This window comes from Nicotiana tomentosiformis, chromosome 9 (genome assembly GCF_000390325.3).
Source record: "Nicotiana tomentosiformis chromosome 9, ASM39032v3, whole genome shotgun sequence".
Taxonomy (NCBI): Eukaryota; Viridiplantae; Streptophyta; class Magnoliopsida; order Solanales; family Solanaceae; genus Nicotiana; species Nicotiana tomentosiformis.
This window is the reverse complement of record NC_090820.1, coordinates 77,014,554-77,033,211: the sequence shown is the minus strand read 5'-3', so window position 1 is coordinate 77,033,211 and position 18,658 is coordinate 77,014,554.

The following is an 18,658-nucleotide window of genomic DNA, read 5'->3' as shown; positions in this document are numbered from 1 at the left end:
GTAAAATTTTGCAAAAGAAAATAATGTTTCGTGGTGCCGAATTGGTTTTACGTGTTGATTATTATAGAAAATAATGTAAGGCCTCGGACTTTCTGGGTTGAACAATGCACCGAAAAGTAAAGGAAAATTTTTGGCGGAAAAGTGCATTTCTGCGGTCCATCATGCGACCGCAGAATCACTCTGCGGACCGCATAATGGCCGCAGAGTGAGGAAGTTATTTGGGTCAGTTGGAAGCAATTATGCGGTCAACTATGCAACCGCAGAACAGTTATGCGGACCGCATAATGACCGCAGACTCAGACAGATATTTGGTCATTTTGGACACCAATTATGAGACCGATATGCGGTCCGCATAACCATTATGCGGTTGCATATGCAACCGCAGAACCTGTTCCGGAGCTTCATTTTTGGGTTTTAAAAACCCGACCCTACTTCGTTAAATACACGTTTTGGGCCATTTTTGAGATATAATCTGACATTTTAGAGTGAGAGAGAGTGCCCTAGAGTGAGAATGTGTTCTTCAATTCTTGCTCAAGTTTTGGAAGATTAAGAAGGCAAGCTCATTAGGTCTTCATCCTAGAGGTACGATTCTACACCCTAAACCCTAATTTCGAAATCATCTGAAAATGGGTAATTAACAAGATAATTTTTGGGCATGAGAGTTGATTATTTTACATGCATGTGATATCAAGGGGTGTAGGAAGATTGTTTAACTAAGCATGGTAAAGATTGGGTTGTGGGATGACGTAATCCTCCATAAAAGGACCTTGAAACCTTGTGCACACCTAGTGTTTGATAAAATTCTCCAATGAGCTAGAACCATGATCATCTTCCTAACTTTGATTCAATTTGTTATATTTCTAAAATAGATTGAAGTTTCTAAGAATTTCGGAACGTTTTAGAGTTTAAGGAAGCTCAATTGAGGTATGTTGGCTAAACTCTTCTCTTAGAATTGAATCCCACGATATTCATGTAAATTATATATGTGCCGAGTGATTCATTATGAAATTGGCTATTCCGAGTAAGATTGAGTTGAAAGATATATGTTCAACAAGCATCCCAAATGCTCTATTCATATTATGTTACCAATTGAGGATGTGTTAAAATATGGACTGTGCATTAATAATATTTCGACTTTAAGTCAAGTTCAAATGAAGGCTATTATGCCAAATTTTGTGAAATATCTCTATGTGCATTAGACTCTAAATTGCTCACATCTGTACTACACACTTTGATTTGAATTGTGTTTGTTGTTGATGATGAGGATGATATTTGAAATTGATAAGGTGCGTATGAAATACTGAATATGGACAACGTGCTAAGATTAATCTTATAATTATGGTTACTAGTGCCAATGAAATGAAAAGATGTGAAAGTATTATGATATGCGATGATTGATATAAAAAGGTCGATGTCTCAAATAAGACAGCCTAGCCCATCGAGTCGTAATAGGACACCATGCCGCACACATGGTAGTGATTGTGCTGGAAATTGTAATTGAAATTATGATTGTGATCGATGTCCCTAATGGATAGCCTAGCTGATCGGGTCGTGATCGGACTCCGTGTTAAAGACGGTGGTATTGATATTGAGTAATTGAGGTTGATGTCTCTAATAAGATAGCCTAGCTGATCGGGTCGTGATCGGACTCTGTACCGAGAATACAGTGGTACTGGTATTGTGGACAATTGTATATCGATACTAAAATTCTCCCAATGTGAGATATGGAAATTAATTTGAACACTGTCTTGATCCTAAATTGAGGTTTGATGCTAATTAAGGCTTTCATTAATATTATAATAATCTTATTTGTATTATTTGTCATTCTATTGAGAGGGTTTTTAATTATACATACTAGTGCTATTCGACAACACTAACGTCCCTTTTGCCGGGGGCGCTGCATCTTTCAATGGATGCAGGTGGTTCCACAGCAGGAGATATTGGTCAGTGATAGCAGTGCACCTTCTTCCAAGCTAACTTGGTGAGCTCCACTTCATTCCGGGGTCATGAATCTTTTGTACTTTGTGTATTCTGTTTGAGGTATAGCCGAGGCCTTGTTACCGGCATTATCATTGTACTCTTTTTTTTATCTATAGAGGCCCTGTAGACATAGTGTGGGTTGTTTATTGGTGCTGGGAAAGACAAACTATGCTATGTTGTGGTTGTATTACTTGTCCATTTGAGACTTTAAAAATGGTGAAACTTATGGTAAGAAATTGGTAATTGCAGACATGACCACTTTATTGTTTAATTAAGGAAAACATATATTCTATTTATTCATGAATAAGTTTGGGTAGAAGGAATCTAACAGGCTTGCTCGGTCGGGTTCACTCGATTGAGCGCGATCGCGCTTCTCGGTTTTGGGGCGTGAAAAACTTGGTATGAGAGCCTAAGGTTTTAAAGTGTCCTAGGATGCCTCGAAGCCGTATCTAGTAGAGTCCTTATTATCGGTGTGTTGTCGACCACATCTATAATTAGGATGCTACATGGACATTTAGGAATAATACCCTTCTTTCATGTTTTTGATCGTGTGATAAAGTTGGTTGTAAGATTGTTCCTCCTTTAACTTCTGAGTTTCTCTAATTTTCAGTACATGGCACCTAAGAAGAAGGCAAGAACTGGCCAAAGAGCCAAGGTCACCCCAGGAGTGACAGTTGATCCTATATTTGATGATGCGATTGAGCACCCAAGGGGTGAGGATATTCCCCCAGTTACTACACTGCCTGACTCTACTACAGTTGATCAGACCGCACCTGCCCCTACACCTACTGAAGGTACAACAGTTCCTCCAACTGATATACCAGTTCCAGATTTTGATTCTGGTATTTCTGATGTCGATATTAGGGGAGCCTACAGATGTTGGTTCAAATAGTGGCATCCCAGGCCCAGAGATCAAATGTTTCACCCACTTCTTTCAGTTAGCCAGGGGATTCTACTAGTTCCAGGGTGAACAGGTTTCTTCAGTTGGATCCTCCGGTGTTCACAGGTAATAGCCCAAAGGAGGATTCCCAGGACTTCATTGATGAGATGCAGAAGACTCTTCGAGTTATGCGTGTGCTACTGAGACAGAGGCAGTGGAATTTGCCTCCTACCACCTGAAAGAGGTGGCATATTCTTGGTTTGAACTATGGGAGGAGTCCCGTGAAGAAGAGAGCCCTCCAGTAAGGTGGGGTGAGTTTGCTGATGCCTACATTGATCATTTCTTGCCTGCTGAGACTAAGGCAGCCTGTGCTGCTGAGTTTGAGAACTTGAGGCAAGGTAGCCTGAGTGTATGGGATTACTATATGAGATTCGCGTACCAGTCTAAGAATGCTATTTATATGTTGTCCACTATGGAGGCTAGAGTGCGCCGATTTGTACAGGGCCTTAGTCCCTTGGTAATTAATGAGGTTGCTACAGCTGCCTTGAATTCTGATATGAACTATCGAAAGATGGTGGCATTCGCTCAAGCCACAGAGACCCGCAAATTAAGGAACAAAATGGAGCGAGAGGGTAGTAATAAGGCCCGGTCTATGGGCAACTTTGGTGGTTCAGGTTCTTCTGGTGGCGGCAGGTCATCCTTCAGAGGAGGGTCGTAAGAGCCATCACAGTCCTTTGCTCAGTCTTCGGCTAGTGCACCGCCATCAATGTGACGACCCAAACCGATGGGCCACGATGGGAACCCAGTACCTTACTCAACCGAGTACCAATGTAACGTATCTTTCTTATTACATCATCATATACGCGTGACATACGGGCCTAATAGGCCAACATGATCATTTATAAACTCAAAACATAGGCCGACAAGGCCGTACAATCTTTCACGTACACGACACATGTCTACAAGCCTCTAAGAGTACATAAATATCATAAAGGTCGGGACATGGCCCCGCCATACTAATCAGTACATGTCCTACTCATACTGACCACATAAGCAACTCCAGAGCAAATGGAGTGCACCGACACCTTCCACTGAGCTGATAGCCTACTTTGAGGACTCTCAACTTGTCTATCAGGACCTGCGGGCATGAAACGCAGCGTCTCCAGGCAAAAAGGGATGTCAGTACAAATAATGTACCGAGTATGTAAGGAAAGAAAATCAGTAAATAATAGACAATAGACATGAGAGAGACATGGAGTAAAAGACTCGACATGTATATATGAATATATTTGTGAATCATTTAATATTATAATGTCATGCATATGCATATAAATGTCATACCATGCATGGGTATATGGAATCATAACATCATCAAGCCTCTGAGGGCATCCCATCATATCATCTTGGCCACTATGGGCAAATCATCAACGTATACCAGCTGATCAGGTGGTGGTGCGTATATAACACTGTAACATATATATATATATATATATATATATATATATATATATATATATATATATATTATACATATATACGCGTATATAATACCATCTGGTCATGGGTAAATGTAAATGAATGCAATACATGAGATGTACGTCAATAAAATCTTTCGGAGTGTCATAAGACCATTTTGACTTTTATTAACATCATGAAATAAACTTTATCAATTTACGTATTTTTTGAGACCCATGAACAGATGATAAAATAATATGCCATATGGGGAATCAAGAACATAAGCATCTCTAGTATTTCTACGAGTAGAGTCATTTATGGAAATTGTGCATTTGCTCGTTTCGTTTATGTCATATAGATCATGCCAAAAGAAAGAAGGGATAGCCTTAACATATATGAACCGATTCTCTTGACAATCCCTTTAATATACGCCAATTGCAACAAATCACGTAACGACGAGATCGAAGTAGGGAAAAATTCATATGATATTCTTGCGAAAGATTGCACCGTACTCCCTTAAAATTATAACATTTCACGTTGCTAAGATGCTAAAAGATTTTGTTTGCATAAAGTCACGTGCTAAGGATTAGAATGCAAACTTTTTGAATTTGCTGAAGTAGTATCGTTCCCATTCCCTTTCTTTAGGAGTTCTTCCGTATTTAATGTAGTTAAAAAACCTTAATTTTGTTCTTAAGAGGTCTTTTATATAATTGGGTATGGGACCCACTTCTTTGATGACTCAGCAACCAAAATCCTCTAAAGTTGCCACCAAGTTACATGTTTATGAGTCATAAATCTTGAAATTGGGGGCTGCCACGTTAAGCCCCCCTTAAACTTATCCAAATTGTTTTAATTTCTTAATTATCTTTATTACTTAATTAATCTCCCACTAATCCAATAATTAACTAATTTCTCACATAATTAAGAATCATCTCAAATTACTTAAAATCTAGGCACTTATCATTATCATAACCTATAGTTCTTCCGAATACTTTATTACTCTTCTTGCCTTCTAGGCAACTGTCCTTGTGAAAACAAATCCAAAGGCTAGGGCATTCCCCCCTTTAGGCCTCTTTCTCACACCACGACTTGCGGTCGGAATCCTTCCAATCTCGTAACTGTTGCTACCTTCTATCATACAGCCTGTACGATTCTGACCTTTTAAGTTTGCCTATGCGATCTTCTTTTTCCTCCAGCTTTTAGCCAAATCTCTAGTCCTCACTTTGTAGACATATACAAAATCATGTCAAGCAGTCCCTCTGGGCGACATTAGCTTTACCACATCTGAGTAGGCCATACTATACCATAATTCTTACTTCGATTTATCGTTACTGAGGTCTGCGACCAAACTTTAGGTCACTCTCGTTACTTATCCCATATGCATAAAGCTAAGTCTTTTAATGCTTCTTCATTACTTTTCATCTTAAGACTGATGGCCTAATCTCATCTTGTACTTTGTAACTTTTATCCATCCATTGTCGATTCACGTCAATGTTGATCTACAATCTTTCATTGATAACTTGAAACTTCTTACGTAATACATTGCCAGTAGGGCTTATGTTGCATCGAGGAATATTTGAAGTGATTTTCCTGATCCACTTAGGGGCGATACTTTACTTCAATAATTATATTTTATAGCATCCCAATGTGATTCACCTTACATGGGTATTTTAGTTCTGCACAATTCATGAAATCCTCTTCAAATCATTACTCAATCGAAGGCCCAATCGTCATCCTTTATCTATCACAATTACAACCTCATCGTACTATCAGGACGACATCCCATCGCTTCTAAATGCCATTAGTCTTAGACTTCTTTGAGTTCATTCAGGCTATACTGAACTTTCTATAACTTAGAGAAATCATCAGCTCTCTTGTGTTCATGGGCTTAATCCTGAGGACTTATCCATTCTGGTCACCTTCACCCTCGCCCTTTCTTATCCTTACTCCTGTCTTCTTAAAACCTTGTCGCTTTACCATACTTTAGCTTGCGACCTACACATATCTATTTATACTACTCGCAACCTTTCTTCAACTTGCTTGCATTATAGGTTTCCTTATGTCATCCTGGAACATCAAGCGAGACATCACATCGTCTCTAACTCTTCTTTACTCTCTTAATTAGACCCCTCGATACCATAGGTTGGAAGATATGCCACTGACGACACCGCTACCATTCCTGGATACTGAATCCTAGCGCTTCTAACCTTCTATCTGTAGTATGGATCATTCGCAACCTTGTGCATTTGAGTATCTCGTACGTTGTTCACCTTTATCTTACCTACCTTAAAATCTTGCATCACGTCTTCTATCTCTTTCATGACCTTGCTTTAACACATGTATAATTCACATCCACAACTTGAAGCTCTATTATAATACTTGCACCTCTGGTGCATACACAATCCTGTGAGAGCTTCATGCTGACTTCTTATGAGACTGGTACTCTTCTGACTGGCTTTATCGTAGAGCCGTCATAGAATATGGCTATTGTACTATCTCTCTTGTACCTTTGATATTTAAGAGTGATCCTACAATGTTCTCAATCATGATTCCTGAAATTTTCTGAGTCCAATAATCAGACTCCTGATTTACTTGGTTGATGTAACTCTTTAGTTTCCTCTTCCTTCTGATCGTCCTTTATGTAGGCTTAAGCTATCTCCCAATCTGTGGCTTCTGGTATTAGCTATTACTTTAGCTTTTCATGGGCTCTATGGAATATCCATGATACAGTCTTTTTTTTAACAATTCAATCCCCCTTGTGTATGACCTGAACTCAATTCTTTCTTTTAACCTATACCAGAGTCTTCTACAACTGTATGATTGTCAACATCCATGTTGCATAGATAATACTTCGAAATCTTAAGTGCGTCCATAACATAACTAATTCTGGATCATTGATCAAATAATTTCTTTCATTCCTTCTCAGCTTTCTTTAAACGTAAGCTATTACTTTTCCTGGTCTTTCTGTCCCCTTGTTGCGTGCATACTTAACTTATCTTAGTTCCCACGCATGCTGGAATTTTCATGCAATCATATGATTTTGAATATTACTTTTGATGTTACTTTCCGTTCATTAGCCACAGTAGGTGCCACTTCCTTATGGAGTGCATACAATGTTGTAGTGAGACTGTTTTTACAAGACCATTTCCTCTTTAGGTCATTGTGCTTAGGTTGAATCCTTCTTGCTTATTCCCTCAGCTAGTCTTTCATTGTAGTACTTAGGGAGGACCCTCTAACTCTTGCAAATTTGTAGGCTTATTACATTTTATACTCGACGGACCTTTTGATGTCCTTCCTTGCCTATTATTATCCGTAGTTACTTACTTCCACGCCCTTGTGCTGGTAGAGTTGTTCTGAATTGATATTTTGACTGTCTTCCCAGTGAGACTATCTTTTATTTCCATAACATTCATACGGAATCTTTAGCTACCCCAACTCTTATCTGAATATTTCTCAAGGGTCATGATGTCGTATCTGTGAGACTGAATTCTCCATGTTGGGGTTCACTATGTATGTCATACACAATCTCTTGATTTGTCCGTGTCCTCTTGTTTGGACATAACTAGGCTCTTCCTGGATCAACTACTAACTACTCGTTGGCCCATTCTCATATCAATATTCCGCATAATCTTTCTTGGGTTATTTCCTTTGTCTTAACTTATGTCTCGCACTGGTTCCTTATCTATCAATAACATCTCGGGTAGGAACCCTTACTTCCTCTCCTTGATGTCGTGCTTGCATAATGTTATGGAATCATAGCATATCTGTAGGATTTGAATAAGTGCAATCTCATCCCTTTTTTATTTTTTATTTTTTTTCGTATTCTTCCTTTACCATTCCATAGTTACTAGAACCACTTAATTCTGACTTAATGCCACATCACACCATATTCCCCCTTTAGGGGAGCACTAAGATTTAGTGCTATGATGACCTACGTATAGATGTTTTACCCTCTCATCTTTGGCATCTTTTCACATCATCGATGATCCTTACTCGCCTTACGGTAATCCTTCTGTACCAAGGATAACGAAATTCCTTACTCGCGAGGGTGACACTTAGTATAACTGGCACATACAGTCCCTTAAGCTTAACTTTACTCACCTTTCTTGCTTTAGGGAAGCGTCTTCCTGAATGACCTTTAAAGGGTATTCTTCTGTCTTCCATTCTATTATCGCCGGAATGAAATATGAAATTCTCATGATGCCGACCATTATCGAATCATTCAGTCCCTAATTCATGTTTAGTTTATCTTGTTCACCAATCCATACTGATTTCTTATTACTCCGGGGTCTAATTTTTCCTTTTGGTAATCGCGTTGGAGTCACGAACTTATTTCTCGAAATGAGTATATGACTTTATGGCCTATACTCTTTTGTTATCTCAAGGCCTGTCACCTCTCGTCCTTTCCTTCACTTGACTATAGTCTCTGTAATACTGTCATCTTTTTGATCTACCATTGTCATCCATGTATCACATCTTACTCATAATGCTTCATTAACTCTCTTCTTATTTCTTGCTAACATCTATGTCTATTACTTTATTCTGAAAATTCGAACAAGACATTCTTTTACTTTAGCTCCCTTTGCTCCATCCATTGGCTCTTCGAATTGCCTAACATTCTTTCTCTACTAGGGACGGGAGCCACACTAAGGTAATATTTATCCCTTCAAGGCTTCTAGTGCCTATCTTTGTAGTATTTATATCTAGCTGTACTATTTTATAGTGCACCGTTTGGATGTCTCACAAGGAGATCTATTACCACATTTGCAATATCCTTCGGAAATGTCAACTAACGCAAATATTCCATCCACCCTTTTTGGATCACTCTAACCCCAGCCGGACCCTGATATCCGTCCTTCTCTTATACTACTTCTGTTAGCTTCCATATGGCATAAATGAGATGGGTGTGGCCAATTGTACATACCTCTGCTACCATTGAAGGTAACTCAAAATGTTTATATCTCCCGTCATGAATGGTAAATAATGATAGTCTTCATTTACTAGGCACCTCGTACCCTTCTTTACCTTGCTTCTTTTACTTGTTGAGACTTGTACTATCTTCTGAATCTCTTATTGCCTTTTACCATAGGGGTAGATAGATATCCTTGCCTTAAGGCTCCTTATTAAGAGGCTTACACGTCTTAGTACACACATGATCTACTGAAGACCTTACATTTTCTCATCATAAGCATTATGAAAAATCTAGTTCCTCTGACTCAACTCTTCCATATCCGCATTCAATCTCTTACCAACTTGAGTTATCGTCATATTACAGATAAAATAGAAGCTAGGAGTTTGAAATCTTATAAATAAGCTCTACCACATGATCTAGAGTAAGAAGAAAGAGTGACAATCCTAAATTCCATGTAGCCTCCTGCTTATAAGTGTGGTGCACGACACACCCATAAAAAAGACTCTACTAGACACGGCTTGTAGACTCCTTAGGATAGAACTGCTCTGATACTACTTTTGTCATGATCCAAACCGATGGGCCGCGATGGGCACCCGGTACCTAACTCAACCGAGTACCAATGTAACGTATCTTTCTTATTACATCATCATATACACGTGACATACGAGCCTAATAGGCCAACATGATCATTTATAAACTCAAAACATAGGCCGACAAGGCCGTACAATCTTTCACGTACACGGCATATGTCTACAAGCCTCTAAGAGTACATAAATATCATAAAAGTCGGGACAGGGCTCCGCCATACTAACCCTACTAATCAGTACATGTCCTAATCATACAGACCACATAAGCAACTTCGGAGCAAATGGAGCGCACCAACACCTTCCGCTGAGCTGATAGCCTACTTGGAGGACTCTCAACCTGTCTATCAGGACCTGTGGGCATGAAACGCAGTGTCCCTAGGCAAAAAGGGACGTCAGTACAAATAATGTACCGAGTATGTAAGGAATAAAAATCAGTAAATAATGGACAATAGACATGAGAGAGACATGGAGTAAAAGACTCGACATGTATATCTGAATATCTTTGTGAATCATTTAATATTATAATGTCATGCATATGCGTATAAATGTCATACCATGCATGGGTATATGCGTTCATAACATCATCAAGCCTCTGAGGGCATCCCATCATATCATGTTGGCCATTGTGGGCAAATCATCAACGTATACCAGCTGATCAGGTGGTGGTGCGTATATAACGCCTATATATATATATATATTATACATATATATGTGTATATAACGCCATCTGGTCATGGGTCAATGTAAATGAATGCAATGCATGAGAAGTACGTCAATAAAATCTTTCGGAGAATCAAAAGACCATTTTGCCTTTTATTATCATCATGAAATAAACTTGATCAACTTACATATTTTCTGAGACCCAAGAACAGATGATAGAATAATATGACACATGGGAAATCAAGAACATAAGCATCTCTAGTATTTCTATGAATAGAGTCATTTATGAAAATTGTGCATTTGCTCGTTTCGTTTGTGTCGTATAGATCATGACAAAATAAAGAAGGGATAGCCTTAACATATCTGAGCCGATTCTCTTGACAATCCCTTCAATATACGTCAATTGTAACAAATCACATAAGAGTGAGATTGGAGTAGGGAAAAATCAACATGATATTCTTGCGAAAGATTGCACCATACTCCCTTAAAATTTCAACATTTCACGTTGCTAAGATGCTAACAGATTTTGTTTGCATAAAGTCACGTACTAAGGATTAGAATGCAAACTTTTTGAATTTGCTGAAGCAGTATCGTTCCCATTCCCTTTCTTTAGGAGTTCCATCCGTATTTCATGTAGTCAAAAACCCTTAATTTGTGGTCTTAAGAGGTCTTTTATATAATTGGGTGTGGGACCCACTTCTTTGATGACTTAGCAACCAAAATCCTCTAAAGCTGCCACCAAGTTACATGTTTATGAGTCATAAATCTTGAAATTGGGGGCTTCCACGTTAAGCCCCCCTTAAACTTATCCAAATTGTTTTAATTTCTTAATTAGCTTTATTACTTAATTAATCTCCCACTTATTCAACAATTAACTAATTTCCCACCTAATTAAGAATCATCTCAAATTACTTAAAATAGTACTTACATTTAACATACCTTATACACCTGACTATCATGGTCATGTAGTACCTTATATGGCACTAGTCCATAAATACCAAGTATTTTAGCTTGGGCCGTATTTTATCCCAAATGCCATCTTTGATGAAACTCATTTTCTTTGATTTTCTTACCTTCGCACTTTCACGAATTTACTCATTACTTGTCTGAAATAGCATAATTCTTATAATCGCAAGATAATCTCATTCCCAAACTTACGTCGATTAACTTATGATGAAACTTTAACGTACAAAAATGCGAGATGTAACAATCAGGGCCCAGTCAGCAGCAACAGTGGAGCCGTTTCAGGCCCAGTCAGGGCAATAGGGGCTCACATTAGCAGGGTCGTCATGGTGGTAGATTCCAGCAGCAGAGGAGGCCCCCATGCCTTAGGTGTGGAAAGATGCACCTAGGAATATGGTACATGGACTTACCCATATGCTACGGATGCAGATTGAGGGGTCACATTCAGAGGGATTGTTGTTCGTCCCGCCAGGGTGCGGGCAGGGGCAGGGGCATGGCACAGCCAGCCAGTTCTGCAGCTACTACATCCGCAACACCTCCTCCAGCTCGAGGCACTCCAACACCCGCAGGGCGTGGTGCAGCTAGGGGTGGAGCACAGAGTTTGGGAGGATCCGTCTGTTGCTATGCTATGAGGGGTCACCAGAATTCAGAGGCTTCCCTAGATGTTGTTATAGGTATATTGACTGTCCAATCTCATGATGTATATGCTCTTATTGATCCCGGTTCCACTTTGTCATATGTCACACCTTATGTTGCTATGGAATTTGGGATAGAACAAGAACAACTTTAGGAGCCGTTCTCTGTATATACTCCGGTTGGTGAGTCTATTTTGGCCGCGTGGGTTTATAGGGATTGTGTTGTCACATTGCATGGTCGAGATACCGTGGCCGATGTTATTGAATTGAGAATGGTTGATTTTGATGTGATAATTGGGATGGATTAGATTTATTCATGTTTTACCAAGCTTGATTGCCGAACCAGAACTGTTAGGTTCGAATTTCTAAATGAGCCAGTTATTGAGTGGAAGGGTGATGATGTGGTGCCAAAGGGTAGGTTTATTTCCTACCTTAAGGCCTCAAAAATATTCAACAAGGGATGTATTTACCATTTGGTCCGGGTTACGGACACCGATGCTGAGGCACCTACACTTGAGTCCGTGCCTGTTGTGAATGAATTTTCGGGAGTATTTCTGGATGAACTCCCTGGGATTCCACCAGACATGGAGATTGATTTTGGGATTGATGTGATGCCAGACACGCATCCTATATCTATTCCACCCTACAGAATGGCACCGGCAGAATTGAAGGAGCTAAAGGAACAATTGTGAGATTTGTTAGAAAAGGGTTTTATCCGGCCAAGTGTGTCACCTTGGGGCACACCGGTCCTTTTTGTAAGAAAGAAAGATAGGTCAGTGAGAATGTGTATTGATTATCGGCAACTTAATAAGGTTACAATTAAGAATAAGTACCTACTGCCAAGGATAGATGATTTGTTTGATCAATTGCAAGGTTCCAGGTACTTCTCCAAGATTGATTTAAGATTCGGGTATCACTAATTGCAGATCAGGGAGCAGGATATTTCGAAAACAGCTTTTAGAACCCGATATGGGCATTTTGAATTTCTGGTGATGTCTTTTGGGCTAACAAATGCCCCAGCAGCCTTCATGGATCTTATGAATCACGTTTTTAAGCCATTCCTCGACATTTTTGTGATAGTGTTTATTGCCGATATTCTTGTATATTCACACAATCGAGAGGACCATGTCGGTAACCTCAGGGCAGTGTTGCAGACTCTGTATCAACACCAATTGTATGCAAAATTTTCAAAATGCAAATTTTGGCTCGAGTCTGTCACATTCATGGGTCATGTTGTCTCTAGTGAGGGGATTAATGTTGATCCTCAGAAAATTGCGGCTGTGAAGAATTGGCCGAGGCCTATAACTCTAACAGAGATTCGCAGTTTCTTAGGCTTAGCTGGATATTACAGAAAGTTTGTGGAGTGGGTTTTCTACCCTTGCCTCTCCATTGACTAAATTGACGCATAAGGCAATTAAGCTCCAATGGTCAGATGCTTATGAAAAGAGTTTCCAGGAATTGAAAGCATGATTGACTACGACGCCGGTGTTGACTCTACCAGAGGGTATAGATGGATTTGTGGTATATTATGATGCTTCAAGAATCGGGCTTGGGTGTGTATTAATGCAACATGGGAAGGTGATAGCTTATGCTTCTAGGCAACTAAAGAATCATGAGAAGAACTATCCAACACATGATTTAGAACTCGCGGCAGTGGTATTTGCATTGAAAATTTGGCGTCATTATTTATATGGGGTCTATATTGATATATTCATGGACCATAAGAGCCTTCAATATATTTTCAAGCAGAAGGAATTGAATCTGAGGCAGAGAAGATGGCTTGAGTTACTCAAGGACTACGACATTGATATTCTATATCATTCGGGAAAGGCCAATGTTGTGGCTGATGCTCTTAGCCGGAAATCTATGGGTAGTTTGTCTCACTTGGAGGCATATCAGAGGGCATTAGCCAAGAAAGTTCACCGATTGGCTAGTTTGGGAGTTCGTCTTGCAGACTCTAGTGAAGGAGGGGTAATTGTGCAAAATAGGGCTAAATCATCGCTTGTTGTGGAAGTCAAAGAGAAGCAATACAACGATCCATTGTTGGTGCAGTTGAAAGAGGGGATTCATAAACATAAGACCATGGCCTTTTCTCTTGGCATGGATGATGGTACACTAAGGTACCAAGGGCGACTCTGTGTTCCAAATGTCGATGGTCTCCGGGAGAGAATTATGACTGAAGCTCACACTTCTAGGTATTCCGTGCACCCAGGTTCTACGAAAATGTATCATGATCTTAAGGAAGCCTATTGGTGGAATGATATGAAGAGGAATGTGGCGGATTTTGTGGCAAGATGTCCAAATTGTCAGCAAGTGAAGGCCGAACACCAAAGGCCCGGTGGGTTGGCAAAAAAACATAGAAATTCCAATGTGGAAGTGGGAAATGATTAATATGGACTTTGTGGTAGGATTACCCCGCACTCCGCGCAAGTTTGACTCAATTTGGGTGATTGTGGATCAACTCACGAAATCAACACACGTTTTGCCGGTTAAGTCTACCGACACAGCAGAGCAGTATGCTCAGCTGTATATCAAAGAAATAGTCAGGTTGCATGGCACCCCAGTTTCCATCATTTCTGATCGGGGGGCAGAATTCACTGATAATTTTTGGAAGACATTTCAGTAAGGTTTGGGTACTCAGGTGAATATTAGTACAACCTTTTACCCTCAGACTGACGGGCAGGCAGAGCGGACTATTTAGATGCTTGAGGATATGTTGCGTTCTTGTGTTCTAGACTTCAAAGGTAGTTGGGATGATCATTTACCACTCATAGAATTTACCTACAACAATAGCTATCACGCTAGAATTCAAATGGCACCGTTCGAGGCTTTATATGGTAGGATATGTAGATCTCGCATTGGGTGGTTTGAAATTGGGGAAGTAGAGTTGATAGGGCCAGACCTCGTGCATCAGGCCATGGAAAAAGTTAAAATCATTAAGGAGCGGTTGAAGACTGCTCAGAGTCATCAGAAATCCTATTCGGATATTCGTCGTAGGGATTTGGAGTTCAAAGAATATAATTGGGTATTCTTGAAAGTTTCCCCTATGAAAGGGGTAATGAGATTTGGTAAGAAAGGGAAATTGAGTCCGAGGTATGTCGGACCGTACAAAATCATTCAGAGGATCGGTGAGGTGGCGTACAAGGTTGAGCTACCACCTGAGATGTCATTAGTATACCCGGTGTTTCATGTGTCTATGTTGAAGAAAGTAGTTGGAGATCCGACACTCATTGTTCCGGTTGAGACTATTGAGATAAATGAAAAATTTACTTACGAAGAGATTTTGGTTTCTATTATTGATCGGCAAGTCCGAAAATTGAGAAATAAAGAAATTGCCTCCGTGAAAGTGTTGTGGCAAAACCAACAGGTTGAAGAGGCTACTTGGGAGGCCGAGAAAGAAATGAATAAAAAGTATCCTTATTTGTTTGAATAAATATGTATTTATAATATTATGATCTAGGAAAATAATAAGACTTACTTTCTATGAATGTTGTATCAACTGTACAATTGGCGTTAAGGGCATTCCTTTCTGGAAATACATTGTTTGTGAGGCCACAATTGGCATTGTTTTGTATTATGTTACGTTATTGGATTACCTATATGTTGTTAGGATGTGTTTCTGGGGCTCTCTCACAGGTGGATAGGCCTAGTTACAAAAGAAACCCTGGCGAAAGTTTTAAAAATTTAGGGAGTTAGTCAAATTTGGGGCTGCTGGTGTGTGGTATGAAAAACTGAGTTGCATAAGATGCTAATAATAGATTTTGACCCTCATTCGAGGACGAATAATCCTAAGTGGGGGATAATGTAAGGCACTGTAAAATTTTGCAAAAAATATAATGTTTCGTGGTACCGAATTATTTTTACGTGTTGAGTATTATAGAAATTCTTCGCGGCGAGCTTGCGAGCCACGACTCGGACTTTTTGGGTTGAGCAATGCATCGAAAAGTAAAGAAAATTTTTTGGCGGAAAAGTGCATTTCTGCAGTCCATTATGCGACTGCAGAATCACTACAGTGAGGCAGTTAATTAGTTCAGTTGGAAGCAATTATGCGGTCGACTATGCGACCGCATAACTGTTATGCAGTGCTCTATGCGACCGCAGAACAATTATGCGGACCGCATAGTGACCGCAGACTCAGGCAGATTTTTGGTCATTTTGGACACCAATTATGCGACCGATATACGATCCGCATAACCATTAAGCGATCGCATATGCAACTGCAGAACCTGTTCCGGAGCTTCATTTTTGGGTTTTTAAAACCCGACCCTACTTCGTTAAATACACGTTTTGGACCATTTTTGAGATATAATCTGACATTTTAGACTGAGAGAGAGTGCCCTAGGTGTTCTTCAATTCTTGCTCAAGTTTTGGAAGATTAAGAAGGCAAGCTCACTAGGTCTTCATCCTAGAGGTAAGATTCTACACCCTAAACCCTAATTTCGAAATCATCTGAAAATGGGTAATTAGCAAGTCAATTTTTGGGCATGAGAGTTGATTATTTTACATGCATGTGATATCAAGGGTTGTAGGAAGATTGTTAAACTAAACATGGTAAAGATTGGGTTGTGGGATGATGGAATCCTCCTTAAAAGGACCTTGAAACCTTGTGCACACCTAATGTTTGATAAAATGCTCAAATGAGCTAGAACCATGATCATCTTCCTAACTTTGATTCAATTTGTTATATTTCTAAAATAGATTGAAGTTGCTAAGAATTTCGAAACGTTTTAGAGTTTAAGGAAGCTGAATTGAGGTATGTTGGCTAAACTCTTCTCTTAGAATTGAATCACACGATATTCATGTAAATTATGTAAGTCCCGAGTGATTCATTATGAAATTGGCTATTCCGAGTAAGATTGGGTTGAAAGATATATATTCAACAAGCATCCCAAATGCTCTATTCATGTTATGTTACCAATTGAGGATGTGTTAAAATATGGGCTGTGCATTAATAATGTTTCAACTTTAAGTCAAGTTCAAATGAAGGCTATTATGCCAAATTTTGTGAAATATCTCTATGTGCATTAGACTCTAAATTTCTCACATGTGTACTGCACACTTTGATTTGAATTGTGTTTGCTGTTGATGATGAGGATGATATTTGAAATTGATAAGGTGAGCAGGAAATACTGAATATGGCCAACATGCCAAGAATGATCTTATAATTATGGCCACTAGTGCCAATAAAATAAAAAAATGTGAAAGTATTATGAAATGCGATGATTGATATAAAAAGGTTGATGTCTCAAATAATACAGCCTAGCCGATCAGGTCGTGATCGGACACCATGCCGCACATATGGTGGTGATTATGCTGGAAATTATAAATGAAATTGTGATTGTGGTCAATGTCTCTAATGGATAGCCTAGCCGATCAGGTCGTGATCGCACTCCGTGTTAAAGATGATGGTATTGATATTGAAAGTAATTGTGGTTGATGTCTCTAATGAGATAGCCTAGCCGATCGAGTCATGATCGGACTCCGTACCGAGAATACGGTGGTACTGGTATTGTGGACAATGGTATATCGATACTAAAATTCTCCCAATGTGAGATATGGAAATTAATTTGAACACTGTCTTGATCCTAAATTGAGGTTTGATGCTAATTAAGGCTTTCATTGATATTATAATAATCTTATCTGTATTATTTGTCATTCTATTTAGAGGGTTTTTAGTTATACATACTAGTGCTATTCGACAATACTAACGTCCCTTTTGCCGGGGGCGCTGCATATTTCAATGGATGCAGGTGGTTCCACAGCAGGAGATATTGATCAGTGATAGCAGTGCACCTTCTTCCCAGCTAACTTGGTGAGCCCCACTTCATTCCGGGGTCATGAATCTTTTGTACTTTGTGTATTCTGTTTGAGGTATAGCCGAGGCCTTGTTGTTGGCATTATCATTGTACTCTTCTTTATCTATAGATGCTCCGTGGACATAGTGTGGGTTATGTATTGCTGCTGGGAAAGACAATCTATGCTATGTTGTTGTTGTATTACTTGTCCATTTGAGAATTTAAAAATTGTGAAACTTATGGTAAGAAATTGGTAATTGCAGACATGACCACTTTATTATTTAATTAAGGAAAACATATATTCTCTTTATTCATGAATGAGTTTGGGTAGAAGGAATCTAATAGGCTTGCTCGGTCAGGTTCACTCGGTTGAGCGCCGGTCGCGCTCTTCAGTTTTGGGGCGTGACAGTACAACCGGAAACTTTCTTTGGACCTTGAGAATAGGAAAACTCCTCCTACAAAGCCTTCAACTGAAGAGCCTCCTATCTTGGAGTTGAAGCCATTGCCTCCACATCTCAGGTATGAATTTCTTGGCCCTTATTCCACTTTGCCGGTTATTATTTCCTCTTGTTTGACTAACTGCAGATTGACTCTACATTGGCGGTGCTCCACAAGAGGAAGAAGGCTATTGGGTGGACTTTGTCAGATATTCGAGGAATAAGCCCCGCATTTCGCATGCACAAGATTAACTTAGAGGAAGATGCCGAACCATCCATTGAACATCAAAGGAGACTAAATGAAGCCATGCAAGACGTGGTCAAAAAGGAGATCATCAAATGGTTAGATGCCGG